Raw genomic sequence first — 18,001 nt, forward strand, 5'->3', positions numbered from 1 at the left:
GTGCCTTTTCTCCATGGCAAGATTGCAGTTTTCCGGTCATTTCCTTACAGAAAACAGGAACTAAGCTGCTTAATGCCAACCAACTTCTCCAGGCAGATCAGTAAATCTTCCAGCCACTGATATCAAAAGCTAGCAACAAATCTAAGGGTTTTGCAGAAATTTTGGTCTCCTGCTCACAGATGATGATTGATTACACCTTTATCTAATATTCAGACTTGTAAGATAAATCTACAGATTTAAGGAAATTAATATTTCAGGGGAATAGATATCCTGCCACAAGCTTCCCATTGGCTTCACTCCAAAAGAGAAACTGAAACAGACAGCAAGATTATCAGGCACATAATTTTAAAAGTCTCCTTTTGGGAGGAAATATTTTGTTACAGTCAAAGTTTTCCCTAATGAAAACTAAAACTTTTAGGAGATGTTTGATTTGTTTTGTTTTCCCATTTCCTCTTACTAGTTTTCCTTCTCATTTCAAGCTTTAAGGAAAGTCATCACTTTTCTCATGTAGGGAAGAATCCCCATAGTAACTAAATAAGATAAATATGCTAAGTGTAACATTTGGGATGCATTTGGGATCCTGTTTCATCTTCATTATCTGCAGACAACCCTTTAGAGAAGTACAGTGGATTTATTTTACCCTAGCTAGAATATTTCTGTATGCTTCCTCCCTCTGTTTGTTTTATACAGCCCCAATTCCCCCTAAATATGCTTAAATGTCAGGCACATATGATACAATCCAGCACGCTTGGGGAATGTAACTGATTAAAGTCATCAGAAACTCTGAGATTTTTGAATTAATGAAGTTACAGAAATGCAAAGCAGTGGTACCAGCTTTCTGTAACATTTGTAGAGACCTTAACTTACACTCAGTAAACAACCTTCACCAAACTTCTGCGTTTCACTGGTTTGGTAGGTTCTTTGGTGTTTTTTTTTTCAATATATGTTTCCAAGGATGCGATGGTTAGGCTGAAGAATGGGGAAAAAAAATTAACAAAAAGAGATGCTCTAGTTAAGATACATGTCAAAACAGACAGTTTTAAAAAAATAAATAAACAAAAATAAAAGGTTTGCTAAGTAAGATGTTATCATTTTCATTCATCGGTGTTTCTCTGTCAACACCGGAATTTAATGTTTATCAGGTAAAAAATAAACAAAATTACCCCAAATATAGTTTTTCTTTTTATGTGATGCCAGTAAGAATTATTTTTATGTTAATGTTTAAGGAAAGTTTGATCAGTGACAGTATCAAACACTCTTCTTCCTTTACAAAATATCAGAGCTTCCCTATCATCAGGAAGAGTGCAATATGGAAACAGTGTTACTGACATGAAGAAAGCATGGAGATGAGCTCTTTGCTTCTCATGGTTCCCTACTGTCCAAGTCCAGTCATTGCCCAAGCTCTGCAACACTCCTTAAAAACTCATTTCTTGGAAACAGATTTTCTGCATATACCATAGAGCAGATGCACTAAGCTGAGAAACAAATGAGTCCAAATGATAAACTGCAAGACTGAGTTTTCTGTGCCCGGTCCCTTACCCATCTTCTACTTCCTCTGAAACAGCTTGAGTCACACAGAACAGCTGTGGTGCCAGTTGCTCTCCAAAAATGATTCATTGGGCAGGCTTTGAAAGACAGGCTGGTTTGAACTTCTTTAAAAAAAAAACAAAAAAATTAATCTGTGCTGAATTTCACTCTAACACTGCTTCGCTTCAACTACTTATGTACACTGCTGCGTATGTGAGAGCTGATGAGAGTTGATTTATTTAAGCAGACCAGGGAAGAGGCAAACAGTTTGATCACACAATGGGGAACTTCAGGAGATGCTGCTACCTTAAATTCACTATTTCCCTATGTAGGTGGCATGACAGAACATTCCTGATTATAGAATCACATATCTGTTCTACCCAGACACTTACAGATAAAAGATACATGGTACAAATACTGGTAAGCCATCAAACGTTCTGGAAGGAGTGGTTGAGCTACAGTCACCTGATTTTATGGACAGATAGCCTCCTTACGCAGTCTTCTAACACCTTTAACATCTGTGAAGACCATAGCGGGTTCTCCTCAAGCAGACTCTGCACTTCTAAATTGTCCCACTTACTTCCTTGTGCCTGGTTTTAATATAACAATTCTTTACAAGGATCAGCATCTGTGCTATAGTAGAAATAAAATTTGAACCTGCTTGCTTGAAGATTTAGGGGATAGTACATGTGTGTTATATTATTAACTTGAATACTTTGTAAATGGCACATATTTTGCCTTCACAGTATTAGAAATGCTGTTCAAGGAGACTAGGTCAGATTGACCATGCTTGAAATCCTTATTTGTATACATAGTGGTATCCTAAAAATGTGTTATAAGTTGCTGAAAAAGAGACAATATGTTTTTAATGACTGGGGAAATGTTTACAGACACATGAACTATCTGAATAAAAATTACCATCGCAAAGCATCAGAAACTCCCAAAGTCACAGTGCTTGATCATCTTAGCTGAATCATACTCATTTACTGGATTCATAGTTGATGTGGGGATTCACTGAGACCTATACTAAAAACATTCTCTCCTGTAGTTTACTGATGTTTAATACAGGATTTAATGGAAAACAGAAATTTTAACCTTCTTTTTATCACTTAGCTTCAAGCTCCTGTTTTATGATGAGGCTGGGATGGAACCCAGACTGATGAAGAGCTTTTAGCAGCATCAGCAGGGCTCTTGTACACAGCTTGCTGCCAGCCTGAAGCACGGAGGTGTTGGTATAAGAAGTGTTGCCTGCTGAATGACAATTGGAATTTCTTTCTGCATCTATGCAACAAGCAATGCCATAAGCTACTTGCATCCTCTTGGATACCATGGCATTTTTTTGTGAAATTTAGGTCAGAACCCAGTACAGTTCTGTTTAAATCACAGGAAAGACTTAGTGATATGTTAATACGGTCCTTAAAAAGTAGGCTGTCCTGGGTATGCCTGATCTCGTATTCACACACAAAGAAATCCAATAATGTGAAACCATGATAACTGAGGGAAAGCCTATAGGTTTTCTCGCCACTTTAGGTTATATCTAGCACAAAGAAATAGCCATTTACTTTTCGGAAGGGAGGATACTGTAAGCTGAACACATTTCTTCATTATCTAGCTTGTTTTTACACTTAAATATCTTAACAGAAACTAAAGGGTGCTTGAATACACAGATCTAGGCATTCAAACAAATTCATCCAGCTAGGAGTTGTTTGGCTTTAGTGCTGCCTTTATGAGGCTCCAACCAAAAGCAGGCTCTGTAGGGCTGGACTCTGTACAAAGAAAGGGAAAGTCTCCAACAGAAAAAGTTGGAAAAAAAATATATATAATTCCCATTTTACTGTATTACCACAAGCTCACTGCCCACTGGAGGAGCTTAATTTACACAGCACACATCTGTCTACTGATTCCAGACAAAAGCCAGTGGCTGATAACCCTGGGGCTGTGGGCAAATGAATTGCTTACCCATCTCTTTGTACAGCTTGCCAAAGCAACAGCAACAACTTAGGTTCAACACCTGCAGCAAGTAATCCTAGCAAAGCAGTATCCAGTTCAAGTTTGATTTAGACAATAAAACAGGAGTAAGAACGTTTTCAGACCCAGGACTGATTTTGTCTGAACTCTACTCTACTCTTACGAGGCTTTAACAATTTCTCCTTTGTATTCCAATTTCTGATACTCAAATAAGTTGGAAAAACTGTGTGTCAATATCTTATGTAGCAGGATGAGATGAGGATGTTTAAACTGAACTTCTTTTAATCATTTTCTGTGTATTTCTCTTAATTGGCTGGGTTTCTTTTTTTCTGGCTTTGTTCTGCAACACTGATTCATTCGCTTCCTGAAGTTTCACTTCACCTTGTCTGTTTTTTCCGTCTGCAGCACATTGTTGTACGCATTTGGTGATGAGAATTAGCTCAAAATAATCTGTACCATAATTACTGACTTCAGACTTGTTTATATCTATAGGGAGATGTCCATGACAAAACAAAATAACAACAAAGAGGAAAAACTATCATGTTCTTCCATATTTGGGCAGCCCAGATGTTATTTACAGCATTGTTTATGAAGCTTTTTTCTTTGCCTTGCTGGCTTTGATCCACACACGTTGTCAGTTTTGAGCACACACGTCCTGTCACATGGCGACTGTGTGCCCCTGACAAGTAAACATGTGGGAATGCAATTTATAAAGACAGGCTAGAGCAGCAATTAAGGAGAAAAAGAACTACAAACAAGACAAAGGAAATTATGCAGGAAGATGAGCTAAATCTGGTCAGAATACAGGATATCAAGGCAACTGCGCTGCATGTCATTTATGCTTTAGTCACTAGTAAGTGTCAACATTAGTACGTGATGTTTGCGCTCATGAAACTTTTATTGTTAGTCTGCAAGAGTATTGCTCAGAGGGACTTGTTGCTGCAGAACCCTCCCTGTGTGTGATCTCCAAGGGGTGATGCAGTTCATCATCGTGTTTGGCACTTATTCAGAGCGATGGAGTTCTTCAAGCACATTTGGCACAGTGAACAAACAGAAGATTGTAAAATCTCTTTTTCCTATGAAGTTGAAGAGGGATTAGCTTCCAGTAAGATTCCATAGGATATATAGGATGAGGGAAATATCTGACATGTAAAACATTTTCTTGCTGAAGTAGTGCCACAAAACAAACAAACAATCAAAAAAACCCAAAATATTCAACAAATTTTCCAGGCAATAAAATTCAGTCACGCAAATATTTTGGTGACAGCAGTGAAAGGTTATGTACCAGAACCCATAGGGCCTGGGAAGGGAATGCAGGCTATTGCTTATTTCCCCATTAATGAACAAACAAACTCCAAGCAAATGCTGGGATTTAGCAAATTCATTTTAAGATACTGAGTATCTTAAGAAGCTGATTAGCTGAGTCTTGGGACTGTTTCATGAAGGGTCCTCTGCTCTGGAAAAGTGGGCTTTAACAAAAGAGCCATGATGTCAGCTGGGAGAATTGGTCGCTCATTATCCCTGTGTCTGGTAGAACAGTATTCTGGTAAAAATCTCTATTTCAGCTTTAGCTGTCCAAGTCTATAGCTCAGAGCACACTGTAGGAGGAAATTCGCTTAGCTCTTTAACTGCTCTTCTCTTTTCAACCATCTGCTGTCTACTCCTTCTGTTAATCACTGTCCTAACTGTTACTGTCCTCACAAGACAGAACCTTGATTTTTCAATCCTTCTTCAACAAACCTCCACATAACATATGGGATGGCACTTTACTACTAATCTCACTTACGAAGGGAAAGGCTTGACCTGACTCACATGGATGCACAGCTCCAACCCTGCAGCTGTTTGTCACCTTGTCTTGAAACAAATACTTGCCTCATGCTCAAATCTTTACTGTAAAAGCACTTACACTTTCTGTAATAGCATCATGGTTGCTAGATCTATGCTATCCATATCATTGCTATGCTATGTATAATCATGAGCAGGTCACTTTCCTCCTCCTGCTGGCAACATTATTTCTTATCCAAGTCAGGATGCCATCAACCTTCTTGGTTACATGGGCACACTGCTGACTCATGTTCAGCTGAGCACTGGCCAACACCCCCAGGTCCATTTCTTCCACACAGTCTTGCAGCTACTCTTCCCCAAACCTGCAGTGTTGCCTGGAGTTGTGGTCAAAATGCAGGTTCCGGCACCTGATCGTGTTGAACTTCATCCCACTGGCCTCAGCCCAGCAATCCGGCCTGTCCAGATCCCTCTGAAGGACCTTCTTATCCCCAGACATATCGACACTTCCTCCTAACTTGATGCCATCTGCAAACTTACTGAGGATGCACTCAATCCCCTCAGGTCATCAGTAATAATATTAAACAGGACAGGCCCCAATACCAACCTCTGGGGAACACCACTCATGACCATTCTGCAAACAAGAAGTATGAATTCCAAGCCTCATCAACTCACCAAAAATGTCATTTGCAGGATGAGCTAGAAACTAAGTGGATGCAACAGATGATAATGATGAAGGAACTCCAGGTACGTAGAACCAGTGGGACACAAAAAGAAGAACTTTAATTGTGTTTTCCTAGCAAATACTGAATGGAATTTGTGGTAGATTGAAGAGATTTCTTGTTTGTTGCTAATATTCCTGCCTACGTACAGAATTAAAGAGGATAGCTAAACCAGCAATGCAAAGTACAGTTTAGTCATGTTGGGGCAGTAGGTAAAGTTATATTCAGCAAGAAAGCAGCAAACATATGAGATTGCCATGACATTAGACAACCCACCCATTTTCTCACCAGCAAAGCAGAGAGGATTTCACACTCTTTACAGCTTTCTCTCTAGTTAGTGACAAGAACTGCAGATTTGAAGAACTGGTTTGAAACTTAAAGCAGAACTACCTTATGCTCATTTTCAGCTTATGTATGATCAACAGCAGAATTACCTTGAGGATGAGGTAGGCTTTTCCTCCCCAGCTATAGTGATGTCTTTGGAGCAAGCCTCTCTCAAAATGACACCAGCACACTTTGGTCCAGATCGGGAGGGCTGTGGTAAAGGCAAGACGAAACCTGAAGTCATGGCAGTTTTATTGCCTCAGGCAAGTCCAGAACTAAGTCTGAGCTCTCAAAAGAGCTGAAATTAGGCCCGAGAGACTTAAGAACCAGAAAACTGTAAAGATATCATGTGACATACAGATTCTGTGCTGCTAAAATGCTACAGAATATATATGATTATTTAATTCCATCAAAATTTTCACATTCCCCAGCACCTTCTATCCTATATCTTATCATCTATTCCATTTAAAACAGGAAAAACACCAACAAACCAGCTAATGAGAACATTGCCAGCAAAATTTTCCCACCATCTTTCAGAAGAATATTTAACGTTAATACTCCTATCCACATACAAAAAAAATACACTAGGAATAGTTTTTATAAGAGAAAATAATCTGACTGGAAATCCTTCCTTTATTTTAAAAATGATGGCTTCATTTGTTCATTGTTTCTTCTGTTGATTTTTACTAAGCAAAATGGTAAGTCTTCTCCCATTAGAGGAGACTTCTGTGGTCAGGAGACTTAGGCCAGAGCTCAAGATGTAACCCAGGGCTTCTCTCCTTGGCAAACCATGCTGCCTACTTCAGTGAAGATTCTTGTAATTATTTCTTCTGGATTTGGAGACCAAAGTAACACAGCCTTTTATTGATAGGCCAGCCTATATTCAGATGGCCTAAATTCCAACTAAGATCCTAGTGCCTGCTTTGCAGGGAGAATGTACCACAACTGGAAGGGATCATGGGGAAAACAATGTTTAGAAGGGATCTGGTCAAACATACAGAACTCTCTCGGACAAAGATAGATGCCAGTTACTGCTGTGGGAGTTTTTATTCAGATGGAAAATCAAGGCAGAATGATTATTCTTTTATTTCCCATTTATATAATTCACTTCTTATATATTCACTTCACATATATATGTTTTGTTGTGTTTTTTTTTTGACATTTCTTACTTTTTTTATATGCTTGTGAGCTAGGGTGGAGCAGATGTCCAGAACAACAATCAGCATCAACAGGGTTTCTCATTTAATAGTTCAATAATTTAATAGATTTAACATTTGACAATTGTTAAATCACTAAGTGTAGAGAAATCATCATTACAGATTTATTATTCTAAACTACTGAATTATTTTTTTCAGTGGTTTGAGAGGAGAACTCCAAAAATCCATGAAACTTGATTGCAATAGGATACACACTAAAACCAACGCTATAAGTATACTGAATGCAGTATGCTTCTGCATAGAAAAATAATGTAAAAGAGCCACAGAACTAATGACTTAATTATTGCCACAGTGACACAAAAGCATCACACAAACAAGTTTTCTCCCCATAAGGCTAAGCTGTCTTTCAGTTTCCTATGCAGGGCACCATTTTTCTCTTAGGAGTTTTATACATATATTTTTACAGATTTGCAACAGGTAATTGCCTCCTGGCAAATGCTATTGTGCCCAAGGTGCGTTCCATTAGACTGTAGATTCCTGAATCCTTTATCCAAATGTACTTTTGTTTTTAGTAGGCTTTTCAGGAAGAATGAGTTTGTATATTCCAGAAAAGAAGCTTTGGGATGCATTTACAGCAGTGGGTCTGGAAAAAGGAAGAATGCTAAAGAGGTCTGATAGCTCTGCTACCACCAAAGAAGAGCACATGGCCTTACAAATCTTTTGAAAAAGAGCGTCATTGAAAATACGAGACTGGATAGATCTTTTGATCAGACTCTACAGCTGCTGGATGAGAAATGCATTTCTGTTAGCAAGAGCATCCAGGACATGCAGAAGGGGCACAGGCGTTTGTTAACAGCAGAGCAGGGAGGCTGGCTGCTCACCTCATCAAGTGACAGGGGAAGGGAGAGCGAAACTTCCTGCAATAACTCTCAAAAAGGAGTAAATATCACAATTTACACTTTAATTTACATTCCACGTCCCTAAAATACCCAACAGTCAGAAAAACCAACATTTCAAAAAAGCAGATCTTGTTCTTGCCTGAATCCCCATACAATGCCATAGGCATCACTTCTTCTCTTCTACGACCCATTTGCATCTCCGAGAACTAAGCCTTGAGTATAAATTGCTCAGATTTTTCCAGACAAATATTGCTTAACTGGAGCCAGCCATTACAGCTTCCTCCTTGCTGTACAGAACATAGGAATGAGATCAAGCAAACATGGTTAAAAGCATGACTGCTCAAACACAAGATCCAGGAGCATATTTAACTAATATGTAGCTGGAAAGTTGTTGCCAAGGATTTAATATGATTCAGCATGTTGCTGGTTTTCCTGGTAAACACCCTCCTTAAACAATGAGGTGGTTTAAAAGGGATTTTTGTTCCTCAGCATTTGGACTCAAAGAGAAAGTGCCAGGAATTGCAGCAAATTACTCATTCCATTGATTTGGGGAAATACATTCATTCATTTCTTCACAGCTTACCTGATGTATTTCACATTTTAAAGCTGATCACCTAAAACAGCAAAGCAAGGTGCTTCATGTGCCTTCCAAATCGTTTTCTGTTGATAGGATGTTAATCAGAGATACCTGAATACCAAAAGGCCCAGTGGTTCAATTAGGTTAAGATCCCTTCTCCAAAGATCAAATGCTTATCCATTCCTGAGCCACATAACCTCCACTGCTTAGGCCTATAAGCATTGTAGCCTTAGGATCAGAAAACAAATGAAAGCTAACATGGAAACAGTCAAAGGGGGAGAGTAAATCAATTATTACTACATCTCTAATACAAGGCTTCAGTCTTTCCTGAAGTCTGGGTTTTCCCTCATTTCCTCTGGGGAATTTTGACAGCAGGATGACGGATAACTTGGCTTAAAGATGCTTTTCCTGTACTGACGCCAATGCTTACAATCACAGAGGATTCAAGATCACAGAGCATTCCGGTTTGAAGAACAATGATCTCCAGGTACCAAGAAATGGAGTACATTCAGCAGGCCACATTCACCTGTATGCTTGGGATGCTATGCACTGTCCTGGTGACACAAAGCTGTCGTTAACCCAAACTACATGTGGAGCACCGTAAAGCAGCCAGAACAGACTGATCCACAGTCCCCAACATTATCTGTCACACAAGAAGTCCCCAGAGAGCAGTTCATTTATACAACTCTGGTTCTTAGTGAAACACTGCCCAATATCATAGCTTTTATTATTGAAATCACAGAAATCCATACAAAATGGAGCATCCTCGTGCCAGGCTATTCAGTTGATCCAGCTGTTGTGAAATTCCCCAGAGGAAATGAGGGAAAACTCGGAATGTAAAAACAGAAATATATAAAATAAAAACTCCCTGCTATATAAGATAGGCTGCAACAGTGTGAGGACCACTTTGCATTACCAGGCCAAGAGAAGGCTGCAGAAGCTGGCGCAGAATCAAAGCCAGAGATTGCTACTTCCTGGCTGCTGGTTCAGGCAAAAGTCACTGTGGGGGTGAGCAGAGCAGTCAGAGCAGGCACAATGGCTTCTCTATCAGCACTGGAGATCTCTGCCACTAGCTGGGCTAGGTCAGGAGAGAGCCTTGCAAATGTGCTACCTATTCTCTAGAGAGTCTTGTGGTCCAGGCTCTAATCCAGTCTACTACTGTCTGCCAAAGAGACTTCCCTAGATTATTTTAGGTACTGGAAGAGATTACACGCACACAGATCCCTGCTTTTAACCCTCTAAACCAAGCCATGCAGCTCAGTGCTGGAGCTCTTCAGCTCTGTGCTATCAAATAAAACTGGAAGTGTTCTCAGGCAACAGATACTCTGCAAAATGGTTTGAGAGGCTTCTACTATGGTATTGGCTCTGTCAAACAGTCCATGTACACAGCCGGAATATTAGCAGGCTCAGAGAGCAGAGCTGATGGGCAGTCTCCATGCAGTTCCCTGTCTTGGATGTGGGCCTCACTGCACCGGTGTCCTCCCTGGCAGCAGAACAGGCCATGCTCAGTTTGTTCCTAACAGTGTACCCTCTGGCACTGCTTGAGCTGCACTGGGCACACAAGAGAGTTCGTTATTCTGGTTTTAAAGATAACTCTGCCTGCAGGAAGGAAGTGATTTTCTTTTTAGCTTAGAATCATTTTTAGCAGAAGATTTAAACATGGAGTGATGGGTTACTTAAGGCATATACTTGTATAATAATGGAATAAATTCACGAAAACTAAAAACCAACTGACATTATTAAGGCTAAACCTAACAGTAGTTGTCCTCATATCTTTTGCAGCCACTTTGATTGCTTGCAAGGAGGCCACCACTACCCTCAGGTAGTCTGTGAGCATCCTTTCTTGCCTTCACTGCTCAGGATGGCTCATAAAGTCACTCATGGCAGTCACCTACAGCGTTTCTTTTGCACTGTGCTTGGTAATGACCTACTTCTTCTCCCATCCTGTTTACCTGCATCGTTCCCTGTGATTGGATGCTGAGACACTGCTCAGCTACGTGGGGAATTAAGTCATTTCCTCTTTTCATCCCTTCAGTCTCTGAAGTCATTTCCTTCCTCCCACCCACCAAACGTTTCTCGGCAGTTCTGTAGTATATTCTAAGTATCATTTTCTTGACCTTAGATTATTTTCCCTTCTTATAGCCAAATAAAGGCATTTTAGTAAAATACTACACATCAAATGATGAGAAACACGACTCCTGTAAGAATGCAATGTAATTAAAAAATATATCATTTTCCTGAGACTAGCATATAAAGAGAAAATACAACATAACAGCAAGTATTTGCATTACTAGTATACCCCTCCCCTCTATACCACTGTTTGGAAAGGTGACAAGGGTGAGGAGATCTGGATGGTTAAATAATCTTAACCAGTTGGACTTGATGATCTTGAAAGTCTTTTCCAACAGTTATAGTGGAAAGCTAGCCACCTAGGATTTTTAAAAACCCTGTCTTGTCTAAAATCACACATGAGAAATAGCATCAATGTACCAAAACTTCTCTTTTTCTCTGTGGTAGGAGTCAATCAACCAAGGACAATAAAATGAATGAACATACCTTATCTGCTGCCAGGAAGCTTGTCCTGCAGAGTAGATTTCCAATGGGAGAAAATTTCAGAGCTAGGAACCTTGGGGTCAAGCATTTCTGGCACTCATGTTTGTCCCTAATGGCACATAAGAAGAGATTTCTATTTGATGCTGTCTCAACAGACTGCAGGTAAGTCATAATGATCTATTCTCTTGAGAGATCCCACAGCACTGAGGGACCCTTCAACTATGACCAGCTGCAACCAGAGACAATCAGGTGCAGATCAGGTGTACTGGGATCACAACAGACTGTTTCAGGCACTGTGTTCTTCCATGACTGCATCTTCCAATGAAATTTCAATTTTGGGATATACTGGAAGAATTAGACATACAGTGAGATACATAGACAGTGGCTGTTGTAAAAGATACTCCTGCAAATACATCTTTCTGCTGATTGACTTCATTTGGGAATTTAAAAATTCCACTTAATACAAAAATACATAGATGGAACTAATTCAAACCACAAGAAAATAAAGGAAAGAAATAAAATCAAATCAATAAATCAAGACCACAACTTTCTCAAAAAGACATGTTCTAATTCAGCCACAGGTTATGAGAATTGATGCAGGAGTTACTGAATGTAATTCTATAGTCTTTGATTGCTCATATGAAACAGTCTTGATAGCCACCTTCTTTGTGCACATGAAGAATGTGAATTACGAATTGTGCACATGCAGTTACATGAACAATGGCAATGTCTCTTCTTGACCTACAGTGATAGCTGATTATGGATTACATTTGTGGTGCCAGCAGCAAAAGAGCTGAGGTACCCACAGGTGGAGATAGGGGAATCCCAAATGATGAAGCAACTTCTCAAGCCACAGCTGGAATCTATCACCCAAGAATCACACTCCACAAATGTATTTGCATTTCCAATTAAACCGTTTCTTTGGAGTGCTCTAGAATACATTCTTAAACTTATCTGAAACAATATGACATACACTTTCTTATTAAAATTCAGATTATGATGTTAAAAAGGGATGTTAAAGGAAAAGGGTGAGGTGTGATTTCCTCATTTCGCTTTGTAACTCTTTCATTAACATTATTGTATTTATCTCTTTCACTTGATCCCTGTTTGTTCCAGGGGACAGATTGGAAATCTTAGTAAAATGTTCTTTCATTACTACACTTTAAAAACAGCAAAAGATCTTTAAGATTTATGCCCCTTCTTTCCGATCAATGGCAAACAAATATGAAGTCCAAAGAAAAACCCATCTTTCTTTCAGCAGACAACATGAATTTTCATGTGAATATGCATTTTGCGTATCTTCACAGCTTTGCAGTCATCAAAGATAATAGCAGTTTTTAATTATTCTAACGAAAGCAGTGTGGAGAAAACATTATATGCTTTTTGAACTACCACAGCAGAATTCAATAGAAGTTGAAAATATATTTTCTATTCAGATATGAGTACTTCGCTAAGAAAACAAAGTCATCCCCTTGTCTAATCCACAATAACTGCCTGTAATTCAAAACAATGATTCAACATTGGGTATGTGAAGTTGTGAACATTTTAATTATTTTTTCTCCACAAAACTTTTGGCACATCTGCCTCAGCAACTTTTTGTACACAGCAAACGTTTAAGCAAGTTTTTCAAAAGAGAAAAGAAAATGAGTTTTTTCAATCCATGCTTGAGTGCTTGAAGTTTAAAAGCTATCAACTAAAAGGCTTTCAATTGCAAGCACAGTTTGATTTCTCACATGAAATCTTCCAGAGCTCTGAGTGCAGAGGCATTGTAAGACGGAAGGTCCAAACGTACTGGTAGTGTCTAAATACATGCAAGGTGTAAGATGAAAAGGAAAGGTCCAAAGTTGTTAAATAGGTGACAGCAATACTAGAAGAAGAAAACACTGAATAGAAAAGAAGCTAATTCTAATTCTAAAACTAATAAGCAAAGCTCAGCAGACATACAGTAACTCCTGACTTCCTTGTTCCTGATTATTAAAGTGCTGTGCAGCTTTATGAAGTAAAGCTTGCAGGACAATGAGTTATTTTTAAACAGTCTTCAGAAAGTTCAGGGATGAATGTTAAAACATAAATGTATGGATTGATTTGCTACTCTGGCTACAAATGTTAGACACTGCAGCACCGTTTTCTAAGTGGAGTTCCAAACTCAAGTGATGTTGCAATACTAGATTGCAACAGATTAAATAAATTAAATAAATAGATTAAATTAATTCAAAAATAAATAATAGGTAATTAAATAAATAGGTTTTAAAAAGCATTTCAAAATGCGTCACAATATCCTCTACTCTACAAGCCGATTTTTGAGCACCAAAGAGAATGTTAAGGATGACAGTTATTTTTTCTCTTCTTGTCAACTTATATTAGTCCTGGAAAAAACAACAACAACATATATTTCTCTGAAATAATCCAGTGAAAATTTAAATGTAAAAATGGAATAGTGGGAATTCAGTGCTTGGAAAAACAATGGCATAAGAACAATTGCAATCTCACAACTCAGCACTTGGGAAAACAGTTTTTGCATTCTTACTAGAAACTTTAGATTTATTTTAATCCTTCAAATACTTGAAACAAAAGCTTTCACTGTGAAAGATCTCCCTTCCTTTTCCAGATTTTTTTCATACATTTGTCTATTTATCCTTCTAAACAACTAGATTACATTAAAAATATTTCATTAGAATTCTGTTTTAAAATAACGTGATCTGGTAATTGTGGGAGGAAAGATGACCTCAGAAAGACTTGTGTTAATTTTCGTTCACACTGGTTGTCAATTTTCCTCTTCACTCTTCTTTTTGAACATTTACGGTAAGTATTTGATATTTTTTTTAAGGAATCAGAAGTTTTTAAAAGGGAATGAAGGATTGTTTCCACCTGGCTCAAGTTCAGTATGAGGAACCTTCATTTGTTTCTTGTAAGTATGGATTTTCCACTTAAACCTATTCAGACTCTGGACATAACAACACTGTGTCAGCAGCTTTGCAACAAATCACATGTTTTCTCTATGAGATCTAGTGATGGAAAATCTGGAAAGCAATATTTCATGTCTCTAAGTCGCTTGTTTATTCTCCCAAATACTCAGTTATTTAGCCTCATAGTAATTACCCATTTCTAATTTGAGGAGCATTCATCCAGGAGGTAAAACATAGAGCTGTAATGAATTATTTGTTTCTTTTATGGAGAGCAAATGTGTTACTAAGCAAAGAGTAATCTGCATGCGCTTTTTAAAAACAAAGAAAAGAAGAAAGTGCCAGAGGAATGAGGAATGCAGACTTTTTGCTTCTTGTTTGTTATTGGATTTCCTTTTTTGGGGACTCCATTTCAGCCACTGGCAGTACTACCAGCAGAGCCCGCTATGAGACCATTCATATTTGGAGAAGAAAGGTGGTCGTTCACAGCCAGGTTTCTTACATTTCACTCTTTCCATAGACTGTGGGGACTAGAGTCCACAGAGTGCCACTATCCACCAGGCCAGGATTCCACCTAACCGCAGAAGAGGAGGCACCGACATTCACCCAGCCAATGTCACCCTGAGCAGACCAGCCACCATCTCAGAGATAGCACCAAGTCCATCCAAGCTCATCCCTCCTGACCCTTTGCAATGCCATTTGCCTATATACATAGTTAATTAAACATCCCAGCTGGTCAGGGAGACGAGGCGTCAGACAGGCGTGATGTATTCATCAGCAAAGGGACAAGGAGTATTTAGGTTGATTGTTAGGCAACAATACTACGTGCTGTGGGCAAGAAGGACACAATGCCAGCTCTGGGAATTTCACAACACTTGCTTTTTTTCGAGACTTTGTAATTGAGGCTTGCGGGGTTAATAAACAACAACTACCACCAAAAGTAGCTATTACGACAGGACAGAAGAAAAGGACAAGAAGAACATTTTGGACCGCTTTCGGTTGTTATTCTGTTAATAATCCAGTAAGAAAGTGAGAGGTCTTTTGTGTCTTTTTTAGTTCAACAGCACGCCTGTAAATAAATCCCAGAGGGGACAAGTTTTTGAAGGCCAAGATGAAAGCGAGGGCTAAGGCAGGCAGGGGAAAAGGTGGTTTTGGCTCAACCCAAGCAGTTGTATTTTGCATGCCTAAAACCAAAACCACACTTGGTCTTTCACATGAGGTCTTGCTGCATTAGGAGCAATGATGTGTGGGACATGGCTGTGCATGGCCCACTGCAGCACAGTGCAAGCAGGAGAGAATAAAGATATGCTCAGCATCAGATCTGAAGCTATTCTCAGTCAGCAAAGAGAAGGAATAGGACAGCAGGGCTGCTCCCCCTGCTCCTGGTGTGTAGAACAATAATGCAGGTAACAGCTGAGTTTGGAGGGCATTACTGTGGTCTGCAGCTGTGGACCCCATCTCCTTGCTAAGGATGCTCTGTGCTACTTCAGGAGATTTATCTCAAAGGTCATCAGGCAATTAATTACCTGCACATGGAGTCCTGGAATGAGCCATTTGCCTTATCTCTAGACTGGAGAAAAAACAAGAGAAAGTCTCCCATGCTCACTGCTGCAGAAACTTCAGCAATAAACACATGCTGAGACAAACCTACCTTAACCAGGCTCACACACTCACAAATAACAGCCTAGGATGTGGTTGCTTAATATCCCAAATGAATAGCTAAATGCATCATGAGGTAATATAGAGTACATAGACAGTGCCTGTGCAGCAAGGTAAAAATAGGTCTTGTGTATTCAAAAACAGGTCAGACACAAAGCAGTGCAAGAGAAAAGGTCTGTAGAAGTGCGTGTGACACATGTTGGAGGCTCTGCCCTGTGACCGCTCTCACTGTCACCAAATGAAGTACAGCACAGCTAAAATGGGACATGCAAATACTAAGGAATTGGGAAATTAGATATGAATGTTCAAGACGCCAAATGTAAAAATGAAAGCAGTGCAGAATTTAGGTATGGCCCCATGCTCCTAACGAATTTAGATAACGCTGAAAGTCCAGCCAGGCCAGGCTTTGCATAGGTGAAATATTTCTCACTGCTATGCATAAAGCACAAATCACAGTCAGGCTGTAAAAATACACTTTTCTGTATCAAAAAACAAGTCATGGCCACAGGAGGGATCCGCATGCTGAAGTTTATTCTGCAGAAGTCAATTGCTGAAATTAAAACAAGTTTTTTGGGCCACTTATGGTGTCAAATGCTTTCTCCACATAAAATGTTTGTTCTTGCTGGGTTTAATGAAAGCTGCTGTGAAATGGGTATCATGGCACAACTTGAGAGAGCTTCAAAACAGGTGGTAGGAATGAAAGAAGGAGGAATAGGAGTTGTTCAAAGGAAGGTAACTCCTGCACTTTCGTTAGCATGCCTGGTTCACAGCTCTTGAATGATGGAGACAGCAAGGATGGCAGCTGTACTTTGTTTTCTAAGGTAAACTGCTGTGTTGATCTAAATCAAACATAAGAATAGTACAGATATTATACAACTTTAATACGCTGTATATATCTTGTGTCTCTAATATTTTACTGCTGTGTACAAGTCCTTGCAAATTTGCTGTAAGACACTAACAAGATGCTTCTGTGGTTGCAAATTGAAATGTTTAGAATTTTTGCTTTGCAGGAAATACAACTTTTCATTCCACCCAAGACAAGAAAATATCAAATTCTGAAATATATCTTTCCCACAAATCCTCAGGGATTTCAGATCAACAGAGAAAATATGGGGAAGATTCCCCATTGTAAGATTTTGAAATTATTTGAAGTTGTCCAAAAGAGTGGTCATCTGAGAGCTGGGCTATTTATGTTTGGATTTAGACACACTACCACTAGCTTAGTTGGCTTTTATTGGCCTTTGGATTATTGTTGTTTTTCTTTTTTTATTTTTATTTTCCTGGTAATTTTTTGTCTCGTTTTCACTTTAAACAACAATCTAGCTAGAACCACAAAAGTGTCCTGGGAGCTACCATTTACCAGAATTGAAAAATGTTATGACAAAGTCCAAGTGATGGGAAGATGATACCTCTGTGTGTAGCACTTGCTAAAACGTGACATCAAGTATGAACCTGCGCTGTAGATTTAGATTCTATTGCACTGCTTTTACTTGTATCTGATGTGCGTAGGGATGAATGCTTTTGTTGCTTAGGACCACAACCTTTTATCAAAACCTCTACATCTCCCCAAAGTAAATTCCATTTCTGTGTAATGCCCATTTCCCATCTCAGCTCTTCAGATGAGAAACCAGACAAATACCACTTGGCTATGGTGTGGAGGCAATGCCGCAGCCTGGTTCATTGCCCTGGCAGGGTGAAAGGCCTCCAGCAGCAAGACCTGCTCCTTCCCCCGTGACTCACTACTCACACACACACTCAGCACTGGCTGATAACAACCATCAGTGGAAATGTTGGTTTGTGCCAAAATGAACTGTGAGGGAGAGGGTCTCACCTCACTCTGAAGGCACAACTCTCCTTCCCGGCATGGATTTTGGTTTGCTAAAATACTTAAACCTGACTTTGGTGATAGTGTGTTCTTGACCTACCATTG

The 18,001-nt window shown here is 39.3% G+C and overlaps 1 long non-coding RNA gene across 1 annotated transcript; it reads right to left on the reverse strand.

The window, feature by feature from the left end:
* Positions 1-1,076: 1,076 nt before the first annotated feature.
* Positions 1,077-11,959, reverse strand: LOC128087356 (uncharacterized). Its single transcript, XR_008209799.1, has 3 exons — positions 11,513-11,959; positions 6,434-6,534; positions 1,077-4,637 (listed from the first exon to the last, which is right to left on the reverse strand). It is a non-coding gene; the product is annotated as an uncharacterized LOC128087356 (long non-coding RNA).
* Positions 11,960-18,001: the final 6,042 nt, after the last annotated feature.

The sequence above is a fragment of the Tympanuchus pallidicinctus genome, unplaced genomic scaffold (genome assembly GCF_026119805.1).
Source record: "Tympanuchus pallidicinctus isolate F22 unplaced genomic scaffold, pur_lepc_1.0 scaffold1, whole genome shotgun sequence".
In the NCBI taxonomy this organism is placed as follows: Eukaryota; Metazoa; Chordata; class Aves; order Galliformes; family Phasianidae; genus Tympanuchus; species Tympanuchus pallidicinctus.